Genomic DNA, 17,876 nt, shown 5'->3' with positions numbered 1-17,876 from the left:
ACCTGCGGTGCCCCAGCACCCATGGGGACATCATGTCACCTCCGTGCAGCCACCCACGGCACAGAGACATGGCCACTGGGGACCCTGAGAGCAGATCCCATTGGGATCCCATCCACACAGCTGGGCTGCCGAAGCCTCTTTGTCGCAGGGGCTGCACCCCCCCCCCATTCCTCCCCGCTGCTGATTTCAATCGACCTGCTATTGAAATCAATGCTGGCTGTACCAAGCCCTGCTCTGGCGGGGAGGGGGGACGGGGCTGTGTGACCTAGGAGGGATTTTTCTGTCATTAGGCTCCTGAAGGAGATGCCTTGGGACTGCACACACTTGGTACATCCAGCAGCACTTCCCAGTCCTGCTCCGGTAGTGAGGGTGAGAGAACAAAGCTTCCCTGGGCACCCTGGTGGGGTCCATGAGCTCTTGGGTGTGCTGGGAATGTGGAACCCTGCTCCGGGTATCCAGGGGCCATCCTTCAAGATCCTCCCCTCACCACAGCTTTAGGGCCATCCTTCCAGCTCAGCATCCCAACAAACTGCCCGACACGATGGCTCATCAGCTCCAAGGGGCTTGGGGTCCGGTCTGCATTTCTAGGTGTTGTCCCTGGAAAAAACACAGACATGTGCATAAAGAGCAAATTCGTGAGCAAACACCTGCTAAACTCACCTGTGTGCTCCTCGACCCTTTCTACAGGCAGGGCTTGGGTACCAGGAGCAAGCTCACCCATCCCTTGTGACAAAACACCACCGAGCGATGCCCAGGGTGCCGAGCTGAGCCGCAGTGCCAGAGCGGTGGGTAAACAGACAATTTCAAATACACTGGTATTAATAGGATATTGATAATCAGAGCAGGGCAGCAGTGAGGGGAAACAAGCAGGGGAAAAGCTTCCTCATGAATCTCCAGGGGAATTTTTTCCAAAGGTTAAAAAAGGAAAAAAAAAAAAATGAAAAGAAAAAAAAAAAGGGGGGTGGAGGAGGCCATGCAGGAGAATTAATTTATTTTGACGGTAATTTTTCTGGTTGCCATTTAAGGCAGACACACGGGAAGTGCTGGGGTTATTGACATATAGACCGAGGAGATGGCAGGACCCCCATCCCCCGGCCCCTCTGCAGCAGGCTGTAAGTGGAGGGCCCGTGATTTATTTAGTATCCATGAATACTGAGTGAAATCAGAATAATGGGGCACTTAGCCGTGTTACTGAGAAATCACTATTGTGATGCAATTTACTTCAATTAATTAAGCCTTTTTTGTTACCATTATTCCTTGTTTTACATTTTGTTTTAAATTTCAAACGATTGGGCACATTGTGGTGGGATGCTGATCGCTGTAGTTAGAGCCAGGCGGCAAGAGGCCATAAATACCGGCTGCGCTTCTCACGCCGTCCCAGCCCCGTGGCCACCCCATGCCCCACTGTCCTTCCCAAAACCCAGCAAATGCCACTCAGCACCAGCCGGCAGCTCTGGGTTTGGTGCATCGGTGGGTTGAACGGGACAGGGATACACCCGAGGATGCTCTAAATAGTGGTGAGGGATTTAGCTTGTGCAGGAAAAGCCTGGGATTTGGGTGTCTCAGGGGAAATGGAAATGGGAGTTTTTCTCCTGTTGTGAACTGAGAGATTCTGCCCCAGTTCTGGTGATGAGGAGAGAAGGATGAGGCCCCCTCTGTGGCTGCAGAAGGAGATTTTCCCAGGTGGGAAGGCATGTTTTGTTGCCCAGGAGGACTTTTCTTGAGTGTTCCCATGCTGCTTGTCCCACGCTCATTCCTGGGAGACCTGGACCAGGAGCTCTGGAGGGAGAAGCTCATGGTGGAACAGCCACCAAGGGGAACTGCAAAGCCCTGGAGGGGCTGCATCTCCATGCGTCTGCTGATGAAGTGCTGTGTTTCTGCTTTCCCCTCCTGGTACGTCTCAGAGTGGGATAAAGGAACAAGGGCACAGCTCTGGTGGGCAGGGAGCGGGTACTAGGAAGTTTGGAGATTCCCCTGCCTGCCTGTGCTGAGCCCTGCATCCAGGTGGGCATCTCTGGGTGAAGGGTCTACAGTGAACTTGGCAGGTACCTCCCCAGAGCAGTGTCACGCTGTCTTCAGCCTTGATCTGTGGTTGGAATCAGCCCCTTCAGCAGTTACCTGAAACCCCCCAAGGGAGCTGAGAGGCACCCAGCACTACGGAGACCCCACACCTCCAGCTGAGCAGACCTTCCTGATCCCCAGGGACCTGCTCAGTATCCTTGTCCCCACACCGCCTCTGCCCCTCTCCCTCATCCCCATCCACCAGCATCACACAGAGCCCATGGATGCGAGCACACTAAAAGATATCGCTCGCTATTGCAGAGCAGCCAGGAGTTTTTTTCCAGCCCTCTGGGTGATACTGTTTAACCTCCTGTGACTTCTGTCCCCAGTGTAATCATACCCACTGCTGCAGCGTAACACCTGGCCGAGAGGTATCGCAGTGGGGAAGGAGCAAAGAGGGGGGGGGGACACCCCCACGAGGACAAGAAAAAAGAAATCATGGGGTGGCTGCTGCACCCCAGCCAGGGGCTCTGAACAAGGGTCTGGTGCTCTCCCTTTAATGGAGGGGAGAAAAAATATTGGTGCCCTGGCCTCCCCCAGGAATAAATTCATACTGCCGTATTGATTCAATTTTTTTTCTTCTTTTGCCTGATTCCTACAGCCCCCTGGGTAACGAAGATTAAGCTCCAAGCCCTTCTGATATTACTTTGAAATGCAGAAATCTTCAGAAAAAGACACTGCATCTCCTCTCTTCTTGGAAAACAGCAAATATCTTTGGGGACAGGCTGGCACTTGCCTATCAGTTCCTTCTCCCATTTCTGGAGCGATCAAGGGCCACGTGTACACACTCGCACCCATACACGCTCGTACACATGCGTGTGTGCACTGGTGTGGAGATGCCAGCCTCCCTTCTGCCCCCCCTCTGTGCATCGTGTTCAGGATTCAAAGACTCACTTGATTTAACTGGTGTTAAACTGCAGCAGGGAGCTCGGGCGAGCGCGGGAGCCAGCCACCTTAATATCAGATCAATTAATTATCAGCCCTGTTATGACGAAGGCTGCTGAAATGTGGGTTGAGAGATCTCAGAGTGCAAGCAAAGAGCTCTCATTTCCCTGGTCCCGTAATCACTGGAGGCAGGCCTGGCCTGTGATCTCGGTTACACAGGCATAAATCTGGAGCAGCTCCAGTTATTTAATTGGTGTCACTTGGGAATTTCCAGCGATGCAGCTCAGAGCCCTCTGGATGGGAGCCTTTCCCTTCCTGACAGCGATTTAACTCCCCCGACCACAGCAATTGCTCAGCTGGGGAAGGGCGGTTGCTGGAGGCATCACCGTGCTCCAAGCTGCATGGTGAGATTTAGGAAGCTCTGAGGGTCCTGAGCCAGTGAATTGCTGCAGGAAGATGAGTGTGGGGGGAAGGAAGGAAGGAAGGAAGGAAGGAAGGAAGGAAGGAAGGAAGGAAGGAAGGAAGGAAGGAAGGAAGGAAGGAAGGAAGGAAGGAAGGAAGGAAGGAAGGAAGGAAGGAAGGAAGGAAGGAAGGAAGGAAGGAAGAGGGGATGGAGATACTGCAGGAGAAGGTGTGGGGATGGAGCAGGGAGCAAAGTGGCCCCTTGCAGAAGGGAGAGGAAGACAGGGACAGGGACAGAGACAGGAGCAGGGACAGAGTGGTGTTTTTTGATACAGGCATGGTGTATTCACTTTCAAGGCTCTTGGCTGGCAAAGAGCTGGTGACTGCAGCCCCTCATGAAGCCTCCAGGCACTGGAGTTTTTTGCATAAGCCTGGACCCAGCTGCGTGTCCGGGAGCTGCCAAGCCAAATCTTCCAGCATTTGGCCATATTCAGGCTCTTCCTTGGGCTCATCCTCAAGCTTCTCACAAAAGCACATCCTTAAGGCTTTGGTATGTCCCCAGCCACTGCTCTGCTCCTCTTTGACATCCCTGAACTCAGTCTGGGCTCCTCCTTTCCAGTTCTTCTCCCAACATTTCCCATCTTCCTGCAGCAAAGACATGTGTTCTCACAACTGAGCCCAAGTCTGCTCCTCTCCTCTTCCAGAGCATCCCACATCTCCAGACTCATACTTTGGGCAGCATTTAAGGATTTTGGCTTCTCCCAGCCCCTTTCTGAAGGATGGTCTCGGTTTCCTTTCCCTGCGGGGCATTTTAAGGTCTACTTTCAAAGCCCTGGGGATCTGGACTTTCCTGAATGTGCCCATCTCCACATCGCATCAGAGGGGCTGCCCTGGGCATGTGCACTCCCCCACGAATATGTTTCCCCCAGAACTCACCTTGAGGGACCTTCTTGGCAGGTCTTGGGTGCCCAGAGGTGGTTCCAGGGGATGCTCAGGGATGCCAGGAGCCGCACTTACCGTGTGTGTCCACAGGTCACCTCTCTGCCAAGCCAACCTGGGTTCTGAGGCACGGACTTTTCCCCTCCCCACCTGCAAATGAAGTGATATTCTGACTCCTTATTTTTCTATTGATAAATATTATTGTCCTTTTCTTGCAAACCCTTCAGCAATTAAAAAGAAAAAAAAAAAAAAAAAAAGGAAGAGGAGGAAGAAGAAGACAAAGGGAGTTGATGTTTGACTGCTGGGCTATCACTTAAGTCCTTGTTCCTGTTTACTCAGGACTTATTAGAGCTCATTCAATGCCTATAGCATGGCTGGATCAATACCTGCTGGGAGCAAGAGAGATTCCGCTTGGCCACTGTAGCCCATGTTGCAGAATTGATCTGCTTGGCTGCTGCAATCTGAAAATCCATCTTTTTGCGCTCTCTCCCTCTCTCCCTGCAGCCGGGTTGCCAAGCAACGGGGGCTCCTTCGGGCGGCCATTGGTCAGCGGCGCGGCCGGCCCGCGGCCCTGCGTGGCCACTTGGCCACTTCGGGCCGCCATTCGTCCTCCAGGACGGCCGCGGGCCGCGGGGCGGCGAGGGGAGGGAAATCAATCGCACCTCACATTTAACCTTTCCGTACAGAAACAAGAAAAAAATCTTTTAGAAAACTATATTGACCCGTTCCTTATCACTTTGCGCCACTGCGGCCTGCTCGAGCCAGGGCGCCGATGCCCGCGCGCGTTCAAGTGAAGCGCGTCCCCCGCTGAGGTGGATCGCTCTGCCACCTCGCCTTCCACGGCCCTTCTCTCTCACCTTGGCCGGACACAAAGTTATGCCAGTTTAGCTAAAGGTGTGTTTTTAAACTGATTTCATTAAACTGGGGCAAAACCTTTGTGCGGATGTACTGAAATCAATGTAAACCCCATTTACATCGATTTCGCTTCGCTTTGGCAAAGGAATCGAATTATACAAACCAATACCAACCTGCTTTAAAATGATTTAAGAGTGTCTACACAAGACCAATTTTGGCTTGCAATTTTGTGTGTAGACAAGGCCCATCCCTCCTCTCCAAAGAGCCATTCATTAGGCAAATCCCTCTGCCACAAAAGCCTCTGAGCTCTCGCTGCCTCGGCCTCCCCAGCGGCCTCCTCCCGGCAGCCTCCAGCAGCTCATCCCCAGAGCGGTTCCCAGGACTCGCTCCCGATCGTCCAGCTGAATCCCCAGGGCAGGGTGGTTGTTCCCCAGGTGCTGCACATACCTCAGCATGGACACTGATCCTAGTCAAAATCCCTCCTGCCGCAAGCCCCTGTGTTCCCTGTGCATGAGCGCGCCGCCCGGCAGCGCTTTTCACTCTGGTCCCCAGCTGGTGCTCTATCTAGATCCTGACGTCTTAGCACAAGAGTGTTATAATCCCTGGCTTGTGATTGTCTTATCTCATCCCAGCAAAAGGACAGAGGGGTCAATAGCAGCACACGAGTGCTCAGAAGTGGACACTCAAAGATGAGTGCCAAAACCGCTGTGAGACGCCCGTGTCAAGTGGCCTCGTTTCCTCCAGCGCCAATCGCCTCCCTCAAATGCCAGGGTGAGCTGCACTCCTCCAACATCAGCAAAGCCAGCCACCTGTCCCAGACCCCAGAGACCCCCAGCAGAGGAACTTCCCAGGCAGAAAACATGAGCCTGGTGCTTGCTCAGCAGACCTGGAGGCTGACCCAGCCCTCAGCACAGCCTCTTCAAGGCCTATTAATATCAGGGAACCCCACATTGGGATGTCCTTGTTATCACTGGGTCAAGGGCTCTCCATATTACCTCTTTTGTGGGTTCAACACACAGCTCCAGGACTCTGAGACTGAAATGTCAGTGCCCTACAACCATGCATTTTGTCTGGGCCAAGGGAGGTTCAATGACATTGACAAGGACCCCAGCGGCCGTGCTTCCAGCCACGGCAAGCAGGCTGAGGGCACCTCACCTAACCTTGCCTCCTTCAGCCAAGGAGGAATCATCACAGAATGTACATATTATTATCTTATTTGAAAGATACATAATATTTGAATATTATATTATTATATTATTTGAAAGGTATGTTATTACCTTATTGTAAAGAAAAAAATGCCAGTGGTTTCATCTCAAGTAGAAGAGCTGAGATGGAGGCAACTCAGCCCAAGGCAGGTGCAGTTACAAGCTCTCTCTCTGGCTTTACATCCAGGCATCCAGACAGGGCTGAATTTCAGTCCTATAAATAAGACCAGTCCTTTGCCATAAGTGCCATCCTCAGCCTGCTGCCATGATTTTCTTCTCTGCAATCACCTTTTTAAATTTTCCCCTGCTACACTAATATTTCACTTTTTGCACAGAGGAAGGTAGACTCAGACCCCTTCAAGGAAAGGCACGGCAGCACAAGAGCCCTTTTGGTACTGGCCCTGCTGCTGCATTGCCGTCATTCTGGGAACATATGAAGCCCTTCCCCATCCAGCACAGATCATGACTACTCCAAAAGTTTAGAAAATTTGAAAAATGCCACTTCATCAAAACTTATCTTTTTCCCCGAAGAGCCAGCTGTTTCATTAAATCTCCCTTTTCAAGCATTTCATTGGACATATGAAAAGAGTGGGAGTCATCAAATTGCCCCATTTCAATGTTTTCCAAAAGAATCATTTCCTCTTCCATCCCTGTGTAATGTGTGTTTTTTTTTTGTTTTAAAATCATGATTAATTTACACTAAAAGGAGATTTGAAAAACTGCCCAAGCTGAAATTTAGCTACTATTTTAAAGCTTGTCAAAACCACCTGCTTTGATTGACAATGTCTGCATTTTTTTTTTTATTCTTTTTTTTCAATTTTTCAATTTTTCACTTTTTCCCTAATTGAGGAGGGGGAAGAAATTAAAATCCACACAACTTCTCACAGAATGAGGAACCCATTTCCTGCCAGCTCCCAAAACTCTTCTCCAAATTTCTGGGGGATTGAAGAACGTACTTATGGGCTCTGATGATTAGCAACACTTCCTCGAATTGGGGCAGTACTGCTCTCTTCCCACTGGGATTTTTTTCTGATATTTTGTTTTATCTGCATGTTAATGGCTGCTGAATGATCACTTTACTAAGCAGTGCATCAACCCCTTGCAAGCCGTCTGCCCCAGGTTCTGTGAGAACTCCCCACGCCAAGAGGATGGCTCAGGAAGACCATTAACTGATTTTTTGCTTTCACTTAGAGCTTGCAACATTGACATGCCTGCTCAATATTTGACAAGCTATCCGCTGGCCCTGTCCACTGCTGAGATCTGAGCAGCATCTCGGGAAAATATTCCTGTTCTTTGCTGCCACAGAAACCTGCCTTTTTGATCCCGAGCCATGGCGGTCCTGATGGGGCAGATCCTTCCCCCACCAGCTGCCATGGACTGGGAGTAGCTCTGCCTTCCAGAGCCAGTGTGATGGGGAGCAGGTGTCCCCAGTCCTCAGGTGGCAGTGGTATCCCCCAGATGGGCATAACTGTGGCCACCCTCCCCTCCTAAGCACGTGCCGGGCTCTGAGGGTGTTTTGTTCCCCCTGAAGTTAAGCAGACACACAAGCACTGACAGGCAAGGGTGCATGCTCGTGTCCCTGAGTGCACACCGCTGTCCTGTCACTCGTGGCCATCAGGATCTGCCTGGGCTCAGGCACCTGCTGCCTGGTTTGGGCTTGGGCCATAGTCTTAAGAGAAAAGAAGGGGTGTGGCATCTTGCCCCATTCCCCTCCAGCAAGACCCCTAAATGCATGTCTCATTTAAATATCTGCTTGGCTTTAAGGTGGAGAATAGACGCAAGCATCAGCTTCAGCACCCCGTGCACCTGGGCGCTTGGCAGACACCTGGCTTGTCCCGCTGCAGCATGCAGGCTACATCCACAAAACCTTTTGGCCTTCTGACAGTGACTTGATCTCTCCTTCACACTGCCCCGGGGTTGTGTGGGGACACGGTCCTGGGGAATTCAAGCCGCGCACTTTGATTTGCTTGAGCGTAATGTGCCGGGGTGTTTGGCTGAATGAAGATGCATCACTGAACCGGCGCCAGGAGCCAGCATGCAGCCAGCACTGAGATGCAAAGAGCAAGCGGGGAGGGTTCCCCTTCTTTGCAGATCCCGCCGAGGTCACATGTCGGGGAGATGAACCCTTCATGACTGTTAAAAATCTCGAGTCTGGAATTGCAGGGGATTATCTGGCTGTTTTATTCTCCGCTTGTTTTCCATTGAACATCTTCCGCAGACGATGAGAGGGAGAAAGAGGAGGTGGAGGCGAGCAGGAGGGAGGGGAGGTGGGAGAGAGTCAATTGACAAAGTGAGGTTATTAATTTTTCAGAAAAGAAAATGCATTCTACATTTTGAGGAGAAATATTGATACGTGGTTTAATGCTCTTTTATTTCTTTCACTCTCTCTTCTTCACCACTCTAGTTTGTGTTCTGCAGGTCCTGTGTTTGCAGAAGCCCCTGTCTTCGGCAGTCATTTCTTGTCTATGAACCAAATCTCCTTGGAGGCAGCTTCTCACTGCTTTCTGCAGGTTGAGCAGAAGGAGGGTGGAGGATCAGTGCCGTGGGATGACTTCAGGGGCACGGTGCATCTGCCTTCCCTCAGGGGCTTGGCATCCTCTGGGCTGAGGTGTTGTTTGAGGCAGGAATTCTTGCAAGCCACCAAACACCTGAACGCCTTCTTTCAAATTCCCTTTGAAGCTGTGGTTATTTGGGGGAGGGGGTGAGGGGGGGAATAGAAAGCCCACGGTTCTATTCCCATCCTCCCTCGCTTTCCCTGCTCAGGTCTCCATGGACATCGTGGCTGGTGCTCTGGTTCATTGCAGCTTTTCCAACCTCTTTTTGCTCTTCAGTCTCTTCTGCATCTTTCTTCATCTTTCTCCACCTGCTCCTCTGCTCCCCTGCTCCTTCCCCCTGCATTATTTAACTTCTGGGGCTCCTCACCCACCAACATCGGCCCCACTGGCCCAAAGTCTTCCTGAAATGCCACAGCAAGGACCCCAGAACCTGGTGGAGAAAGCAGACCTACAAAACCCCCGCCACATCCAGTTGACACCCGTTCTGTTTGTGCACCAGCTGGATAAACTGGCCAGAAAATGCGGTATCTGGAGCAAACGTGTGCATTTAGCCCTTTTAACCCTGCATAAATGAAGGGCAGGAAACAAAAACTTCATCCATTAATGTAATGACAGGTATTTCCCTGTTCTTAGGCTGGGCCTAGTCGAGCAAAACACTTAAGTACATGATTAATTTGAAGTCTAAGAGACTTAAGCATGTGCTTAAGCGTTCTGCAGCCCTGGACCTAACAACAGAGGTTTCTACAGAGCAATCCATGCTCATGACATGTTACAGTGGTAGTTAGATGTATGGATTAAGGGTGCCATAAACAGTTGAGATATTCTGTTTAAACAATCATTTGTTGACAAGACTATTCTAAGCCCATCGAATCCCTAAGTGATAGATGTATGTTGTCTTTCTGAGTCTCATGCTGTATCAGCCATTGATTTTTTCAGCCTGGATGCTAAGGTAACCTTTACCTGAGAGCTTAAGCAGAAAGCAATGGGTGTATGCTCACCGTGCCAGCCACTGTTTGTATTGCTGGAGTGAGAACAAAGCGAGGGCTCATCTTCACATCCATCCGCACTGCATGGGGCTGCCCTGGGCTGCTGCAAGGCCAGGGACGAAGCAGCCCTCTCGGCTGGGCTTGTTCAGTGCTGTCACGGCACATTCATGGAGCTGCCTGGGAGCTCTGGCCAGGGGATGTTTCCTCAGCCGCAGACAGGCAGCCCCTCCCCAGGGTCCTGCTCCTGCCCCAGCCATGTCTCGGGGCGGTTTCTCATCCCCAACCCACCCGGCCACCCAGGGGAGGAGCCCCGTGTCCTTGCCATGCCAGCAGCTCACCACTCAGCAGCCATTTCAGATGTTTGTCCCCAGAGACCCACGGGTGCCCCAGCAGCTCCATCCCCATGCGGGCACCATGTCGGGATGCCCTTCTCTGAGATCTGTTTTAATCACATTTATACAGTGTAACCAGGGGAAGGAATCTATTGACAGTCTGTCTTCACATTTCTGTCAATTCTTCCGTAGACATCATTAAATCCAAGAGTGGATCTTAATTTAACGTGTTAGCTAACGGGTTATTTAATTAGTTTTCAATACCCCCCCAAAAAAAAGAAAAAAAAAAAAAAAAAAAAAAGTAGGTGGTGGGGAAATGGGTTATGTATTAAGGGAAGAAAAAAAAAAAAAGAAAAGAAAAAAAAAAGAGAGAGAAAGAGAGCAAGATGATGAGCACATCCAGGTTTCCCGGATCTGCAGAGAAATTGTCTCCTCAGCCCCTTCGCCCCTTCTCTCTCACAAGAAAGAGCCCTGTTGCGTTTCCCCTTCTCCCCACTGTGTTCAATAATAAATGAAAATGGTAAAAAGCAATTCATACACAGGCTAAGTGTCTGGATTTATTATCAAGACAATTACACCGAGGAGAATTCCCGGAAAATTACTCTTCGAAGTCTTTCTCTGCCACCCCCTCCTAGTTTGGATAAATACAGCAGCAATTACTGCTGCAGGAGAGAGGAGGGCACGGGGAGAGGGGTGCCACCACTCCACGCCCCAGCCGGGCTCGCTCTCGGGGCGCCACCTGCCATCGGGGTGGCTTTGTGCCCAGGGCAGGGGGGCACTTGGGGGTGTGGGTTTGGGGGGAGCGGATGCATGTTTCCCATGGACGAGGCTGTGAGCTGGGTATCGATTATGGCCAGCTGGAGCTCTAAGCATGTGTGTGTGCACGTGTGTGATAGCTGCATGCGGCTGTGAGCTGCCTTGGGTTATTTTAGTGAAAAGCACTCCGTGACCTAGGGTTGGTGTGGAGCAGGCCTGGGCACCCATCCAACAGGGACCTGGTGCCCAGCCCCACTGGGCCCAGTGGAAACAGCTCTGGTCTGACTGGGGGTGGCAGGTCCCTACCTGTCCACATCCCTGCTTCGTCCCTTGTTCCTGCCTCACTCCCTATTTTCCCTCATCCCCATCCCTGCCTGTCCCCAACCCTGCCTCATTTCCTCTTTTTCCCTGTCCCCAACCCTGCCTGTCCCCATCCCTGCTTCATTTCCCTTTTTTCCCTGTCCCCATCCCTTCCTCATTTCCTCTTTTGCCCTGTCCCCAACCCTGCCTGTCCCCATCCCTGCCTCATTTTCCTTTTTTTCCCTCTATCCTACCTCTGCTTGTCCCCATCCATGCCTCATTCCCCCTTTTTCCATTGTCCTCATCCCTGCCTCACCCTTGTCCCCATCCCTGCTTCTGTCCCATCCCCACCTTTCACCCATCCCATCCTGTTCCTGACTCATTCCCATTTTTCCTCTTCCCCCAGCCCTGTCTGGTACCCATCCTCACCTCGTACTGCTCCCTGTCTGTCCCTTGTCCCTGCATCGTGCTCATTACTCGTGTTCATCCGAGCCTTGTCCCCATCCCAGCCTCATGTCCCTGCATCGTGTCCCCATCCCTGTCTCATGTCTCCATGTCCCTACCTCATGTCCTCATCCTTCCCCATCCCATCCCCGCCTGTCTCCTGACCCCACTGCTGCCCACCCCGGGCCATGCCCGGCGGCAGGGCACATCCCCGGGGAACAGAGGCACCTGTTGCGGGGACAGAACCCCAGGGACCAGCGAGGGGGACAGTGCCCCCCGCCCCGCACCCCCTCCCCGGGCCGCTCCGGTGCGACCGAGCCGGAGCAAAAGGCACCGCAGGGGCCCGGCCGTGCCCGCCCCTCTGCCCTGGGGCTTGGGGAGAAAAGTCTCCAAAAATAGGATCGCCTCTTTTCGGAAAAGCAGAGATGGTTCCCGAGCTGGGAAAACGAGTCGTGCTGCAACAGGAAAAAAAAAAAATGCCGAAAATATTCAGAACCGCGAAACGCGGATAAATACATTCGCATATGGATAAAATAAATACAATCTCCATGCGAATATATACCTTGTATATACACAGCATGTATAATATAGATATTATGTACAAAATAAGTGCATTGAATGCCTGATTTCGGCGCACAGCACTGGGCAGAGCCGTGCTGCGGAGCGGAGGACAGCGCCCGGTTCGCCTCCGCACGGGCGTTTTCCACCGCGCCGGTACCGGGCGCCCTCCCGCAGCCCCGGGACCCCGTGCTGGGGCACCCCAAAGCCGCCCACGATGTTCCGGGGCTTGGGGGGGGCACCTGCAGCTTTTGGGGAGCACCCGTGGGTGCCAGGCACCGGGCTCTGCCGATGGCACCGGGCGTTTTAACGCGCGTTGTTAAAAGAAAGGTTTTACCGGACATCGCCCTATATGCTCGGCCCTGCCCCCCTAAAAGTCGCCGTTTGGTGGTTTTTAACTTTTTTTTTCTTATTTTCTTTTTTTTTTTCTTTTTTCCCAAGAATGCTCAGACATTCGTGTTTGGGGATCCCAAATTGCACAAGGAGAGAAATGGCAAAATGGGATGCCCGGACCCGGAGAGGAGAGGGCAGAGCTGGGGACAGCCCGAGGGGGGTTCCCAGCCTCACGCGCCCCACAGAGCACCCACAAACTCGCTGCACTTCCCTCTTCTAAGCTTCTAAATCCTGCCCGGGCTCCGGGACGGCCGAGTCTGAGCGTGGGAAAGGCGGAAGAGGGGGCAGGAGGGAGGGAAAAAAATAAAATTTAAATTAAAAAAAAAAAGGGGGGGGGGGGAATATCCCACCTCGGGTCTTGGCGAAATCCGAGTGGTTTTCACTGCCTTTCCCAAAAAAGCCCCGGCGGGGCCGTGCTGCTGCCAGGGTGTAAAGTTCAGGGCTGGTCCGCTGTGAACTTTTGAAAACAAATCGCTGGTGGAAGAGGCTCCCGGAGGTCCCCTCTGCCTTCCCCGGCGCTGGGGGCACGGCGGGGGGGTGCAGAGAAGGAGGCCGGGTAGTGGCCGCCGGTGGGTGTGCGGCCCCGGGGAGCGCGACCCCGGCCCCAAGCCGCGCCGCGCCGGAGCTCGGCGGGGAAAAACTCCGGGGGTGACATCGAAAAGAGCGGCCGCGGGTCCCCAAACCGGCCCCCCGGCGTGAAATTGGATGGGCCCGGGGCCCCCCGCCCGCTCCCCGCCGCCGCCGCGGCCCCGGCGCTGCCGGCCGCCGAGTTTTGGGGGGTATCAAAGTTTGGGGCAAACGAGAAAAGTGGGCGGCGAGCCCCAGGAGGGGCCGGCTCGGCCCCCACCCCCCTGCAGATTTATTTCCCCTCCTTGCTGCGGTTTTTCCTCCTTCCCCACCGACCCCGGGGGAAGACGAACGGCAAAATAGCGGGCGGGGGGCACCTTCCGACGGCCCCCCCCGGCCTGTCCCTCTCTCTAAATTCACCCGGTGTGTTTTTTACGGAGATGGAGGAAATTATTCGCAGAGGGTGGGGGGATAAAATATTTCTACATCCCGCAAAAAGGAAAGGAAAAGAAGCCGCGAGCAGCGGGGAAAGGGCCTGAGCTCGTAGCTAAAATTTTCTCAAAGAGAAAAAAAAATAAAAGAAAAAGGAAAACGCCGAAGGTGCAAACGGGCAATGGGGGGCGGCCCGGGGGGACGGGTGTTTGGGGCCCAGAAAATTGTTGTGGAGAAAAGGGCTGGAGCCCCCCCGCCGGCCCCGCTGCCGAATTCCTCCCCGAAACGCCAGAAAGCCGAGCTCAAGGCGCAGGGAGACGCCGTGAAATCGGGGAAGGGAAAATCGTACCCGAAAAGGTCGGGAGGGATCTGGGGGACGGCAGGAGCGTGGCTGCCCCCGCCGGGGCTGTGCGGAGCCGGGGAGCGCGGCGGGGGCGGGGGGGGGGGCCGCGGCGGGACCCCCGCGGGACGGGGCCTCGGTCCTGGCGCTGCGCCCCCCGGAGCGGGTTTTTCCCATAGCCCGCTTGAACAACCCCAAATCCAGGTGGAACTTTTTTGTTACGGCGTCGCTGGCTTTTCCTGCATTGTTTTGTTTTGGAAGTGAAAGCGTTTGAATCCCCTTCAAGAACCGGTATCAAAGTCTCTTTTTTTAAAAGCTATTGATTGCAAAAGTCTTATTTAAACCAACACATTTTAGTTTCTCACATTTTAAAACATCATCTGGGGCCCATTGTATGGAAAATCGATTAGCAGAAATTGCCACGCTCTTTGCCTCCCGCTTGATTGTTGTAAAATCGAGACATCCATAGGCAAAGGCTGGGCTGGGAAAGATTTGGAACCGAAATGAAAGGGTTTGCAAGGAATCTATAGGCACTAAATAATTCACCTGCCAGGCGATGGTGCTGTTATTTTGAAGCCTTAAAGAACTTTAAGGAACTTGATTTCCTATAGGGAAGTGCCATGGCGGGATGCGCGGGGCTGCGCGGGAGCCACGTTGCCGCTCGCTCCCGTTCCGTGCCTGGCAAAACCAAATGCTTTAGCCCCTGGGCTGTACCTGTCCGCCGGCTGCCACAACCCCTGCCCGCAGGTGCGCGTCCCACTCCTCTGGATGTATTTCTGGCCGTGGCGCTTGGGTTTTCGAGCTCTTCCTAAGTGTGTGTGCGGGGGGGGGGGGGGGGGGGGGGCGGAAATACAGAGAGATTTGAGCGCAAAACCAAACGGCTGGAGTGCAGCAGCGCGGACCTGGAAGGCAAGGGTAGAAGCGGGGAGGGGGCAGCAGTGCCCCCCCTGCCCTCTACGCCCCTTCCCCACCGCTCCCGGGGCCGCTGCCCCCTGCCCGAGCTGCTCGGAGCGCCCCGGGGGCGGTCCCGGGGGAGCGGCCGCGAGCCCGGTGCGGGCAGCCCCGCGCACCCCGTTCCCCCCGGGGGGCAGCGACGGGCGGCCGGGGGGTGCTGAGAGGGCTGAGCGCTGCCAGGATTAATTGTTGCTTTTTTTTTTTTTTTTTTTTGGGGGGGTGGGGTGGTTATTGGCTCCCCCCGCACTGCGCCTCTCTCCCCTCTCGTCCCAGTCGGCGGCCCCTTCGGGTGCTCTGCCCCGTCCCCCTTGCCCCCAAGGCCGCGGGGTTGCGGGGGGGGGGGCCGGGTGAGGGCCCCAGCTCCCCCTCCGCACTTACCGCCCCCGGCTCCGCGCCTCGGGGTGCCGGCACTGCCCGGCTCCTCTCGGAGAGCTGCCCGGGCGGCTTCGGAGGAGCGGAGGGATGGGAATTAAATAGAGAGAGGGAGCTCAGGAAGAAAGAGGAGGCGAGGGAAGGGATCAATAGCATCCAGCTGGCGAATGGAAAGAAGGGGAGAGGGCCCCGGCCGCCTCCGAGCAGGCTCCGCGTTGGGGCGCGCAGCGACCGCGGGCAGAGCGGTGCGGGGACGGGACCCTGCGCGGGGACGGGGCTCTGCCCCCGGCCATCCCCGCGGCCTCGGGGCGCTCCGAACCCTGCTCGGGAAGGCGGAGAGGGAGGAAAAGCCCGGCGGGGTTCACCCGTGCCAGCAGCGGCTCGGGCCCACGGCCCGGCCCCGGGCTGTGCCGCCGCCTCCCCGCTCCCCCGGCCCCGCACGGCTCCGTGCCGCTCGCCTAATGATATTGCATCGATCGGGGAAGAGCCGGGGGGAGGTGGGAGGTGGAGGGGGTAAAGGGGGGGTGCGCGGAGCTACCGCATTACTCAATTATGTCGCACTAATTACTAAAAAGTCTCTCTCTTTTTTGTTGTTTGCTTGGTGCAAAGCTCGGCGGAGGGCAGAGTCCAGCGCCTGCCCCGGGGGCCCGCTGCTCCGGGCCCGGTTGGGGCTGGGGAGGGGGGGGTTGTGGGGTAAGGGGGGGGCCGTGTCACCGTCCCCCACCGTCAGCCCGGCCCGGGGCCGCTGCGCGGGACGGAGGGCGCGCTGGGCAGCTGCAGGCTGGGATCTATCGATGGGCGGTCGATGGGCCGATCGATGCGCTATCGCCATTATTACACTCGATGAAACCGTTTCAGACGCGGCTGCTTCAGCCCTTGCTCGTTCTCCCTCCTCCTCCTCCCTGCGCCCCCCACCTCACTCCCCCACTACCCCTTTAGCCCCCCCTTAAAGCCCCCCCAATCCCTTGATCCCCTGGCCCTGCCCAGCTCCGGACCCCCCAGCGCAGCGCTGCCCGGCTCCGTGTCCCGTTACCTGCCTGGAACTCCCTCCTCCCCCTTCCCCTCCACTCTCCCCCCGACCCCCCCGAGGCCTCCCTTGGGTCCTGGGGGCTTTGCATGCCCCCACCCCGGAGCCGCACCGCCCCCCGGGACGCTGCTAGTCCCGCTGCCCAGGCACGTTTCGAGCCTCGGGGGGGGGGAGGGAGGGAAAGAGGGGAGCTGAGAGCGAGGCTGGAAGCAATGACCCCGGGGGGGGAGGGGGGGAGCGGTGAATTTTTCCCAAATCCCAGCCCGGCCTGGCCCAGCCCGGCTCCGGCAGGCCGGGCCGCGTTAAAGCGGGGCCACACCCCCGGCTCGGCCCCCGCTCCGCCGGTGACTGCTCTGCGCCCGCATCCTAGGAACTGACGGGGCTTTATTTTATGGAATTGGGAATTTTGTGGAATTCGGCACTAAAGAGATGTCTGAGGGGCGCGGGGGACGGCCGGGTGCGACACTGGTCCTTGTGCTCGGGAGAGAGGGGAACGAGGGATTGGGGCTCCTACCCGCAGCCCCAAATTCAGAGAGGAAATTGACGGGCTTTCCCCTTCTGTTTGGAGAGGGATGGGATGGGATGGGATGGGATGGGATGGGATGGGATGGGATGGGATGGGATGGGATGGGATGGGATGTTCCCATTTGGGAGCCCCCAGAGCCCCCCAGAAGCACCTCGGCCGCCGGGGCCGCCTGGAGCCCCCTTAACCGGGCTCTAACCAGGGACGGAGCCCGGCCGGGGCCCACGCGGGGAAGGCGTCAGGGGAAGCTGCGGATTTTGTGTTTTCGTGTGACTCAGTAAAGCTTCGGCAAGGGGCACGCCGGGGCCTGGGGACCGGGAGCCGCTTCCCCGGCGCTGGCCGGGAGCTCTGGGGGCGGCCGCCGCGCCCTGCTCCCCGCAGGAGTCCGACCCTGCGGGACACCGAGGGGGGCCCCGGAACACGCCTGGAGGGGGGACAAACCTGGGGTGGACACCAGGAGACAGCCCACGGCCTAAAACCCGGCTCTCCCCGTCCCTGCCTTCCTGCTTCTCATCCTCCTCCCCTTCCCATCCCACATCCCCTTTTTTCCCTTCTCCTTTCCCTTTTCCCTCTCCCTTTCCCTTATTCTCCCCTTATTCCTCTCCCTTAATCCCCTTTCCCTTCCTTCCCTTTGCCCCTTTCCCCTTCCCTGCCCACCCCTGCAGCAGAGCACCGTGTGCCCTCCCCCCGCGCGTCCCTGTCGCCTTCCCCGTGCGGAGGCGCCCCCCCCCCCCCCCCCCCCCCCCCATCCCCTAAAAGCTGCCCGGGACCCGGAGGGGGGGAGGGGGGCCACAAGTGTGGGTGCGGGCAGGTGGGGGGGACACGCGTGGGGACATAGGTGCGAGAGAGGGGGAGTGTTTGGGGCAGACGGGGGGGGGGGGGGAAGCGGCTGGGGGGGGGGTCAACCAGGCCCTGGGTAAAGAAAGAATCTGGGGGGAACTGGGGGGCGCAGCAGGTGCGGGGGGGAGCAGGGGGGTGCAGAGGGGGTGC

This window comes from Aythya marila (assembly GCF_965140915.1).
Source record: "Aythya marila genome assembly, chromosome: 27".
NCBI lineage: Eukaryota > Metazoa > Chordata > Aves > Anseriformes > Anatidae > Aythya > Aythya marila.
Note: the sequence above shows the minus strand (reverse complement) of the source record.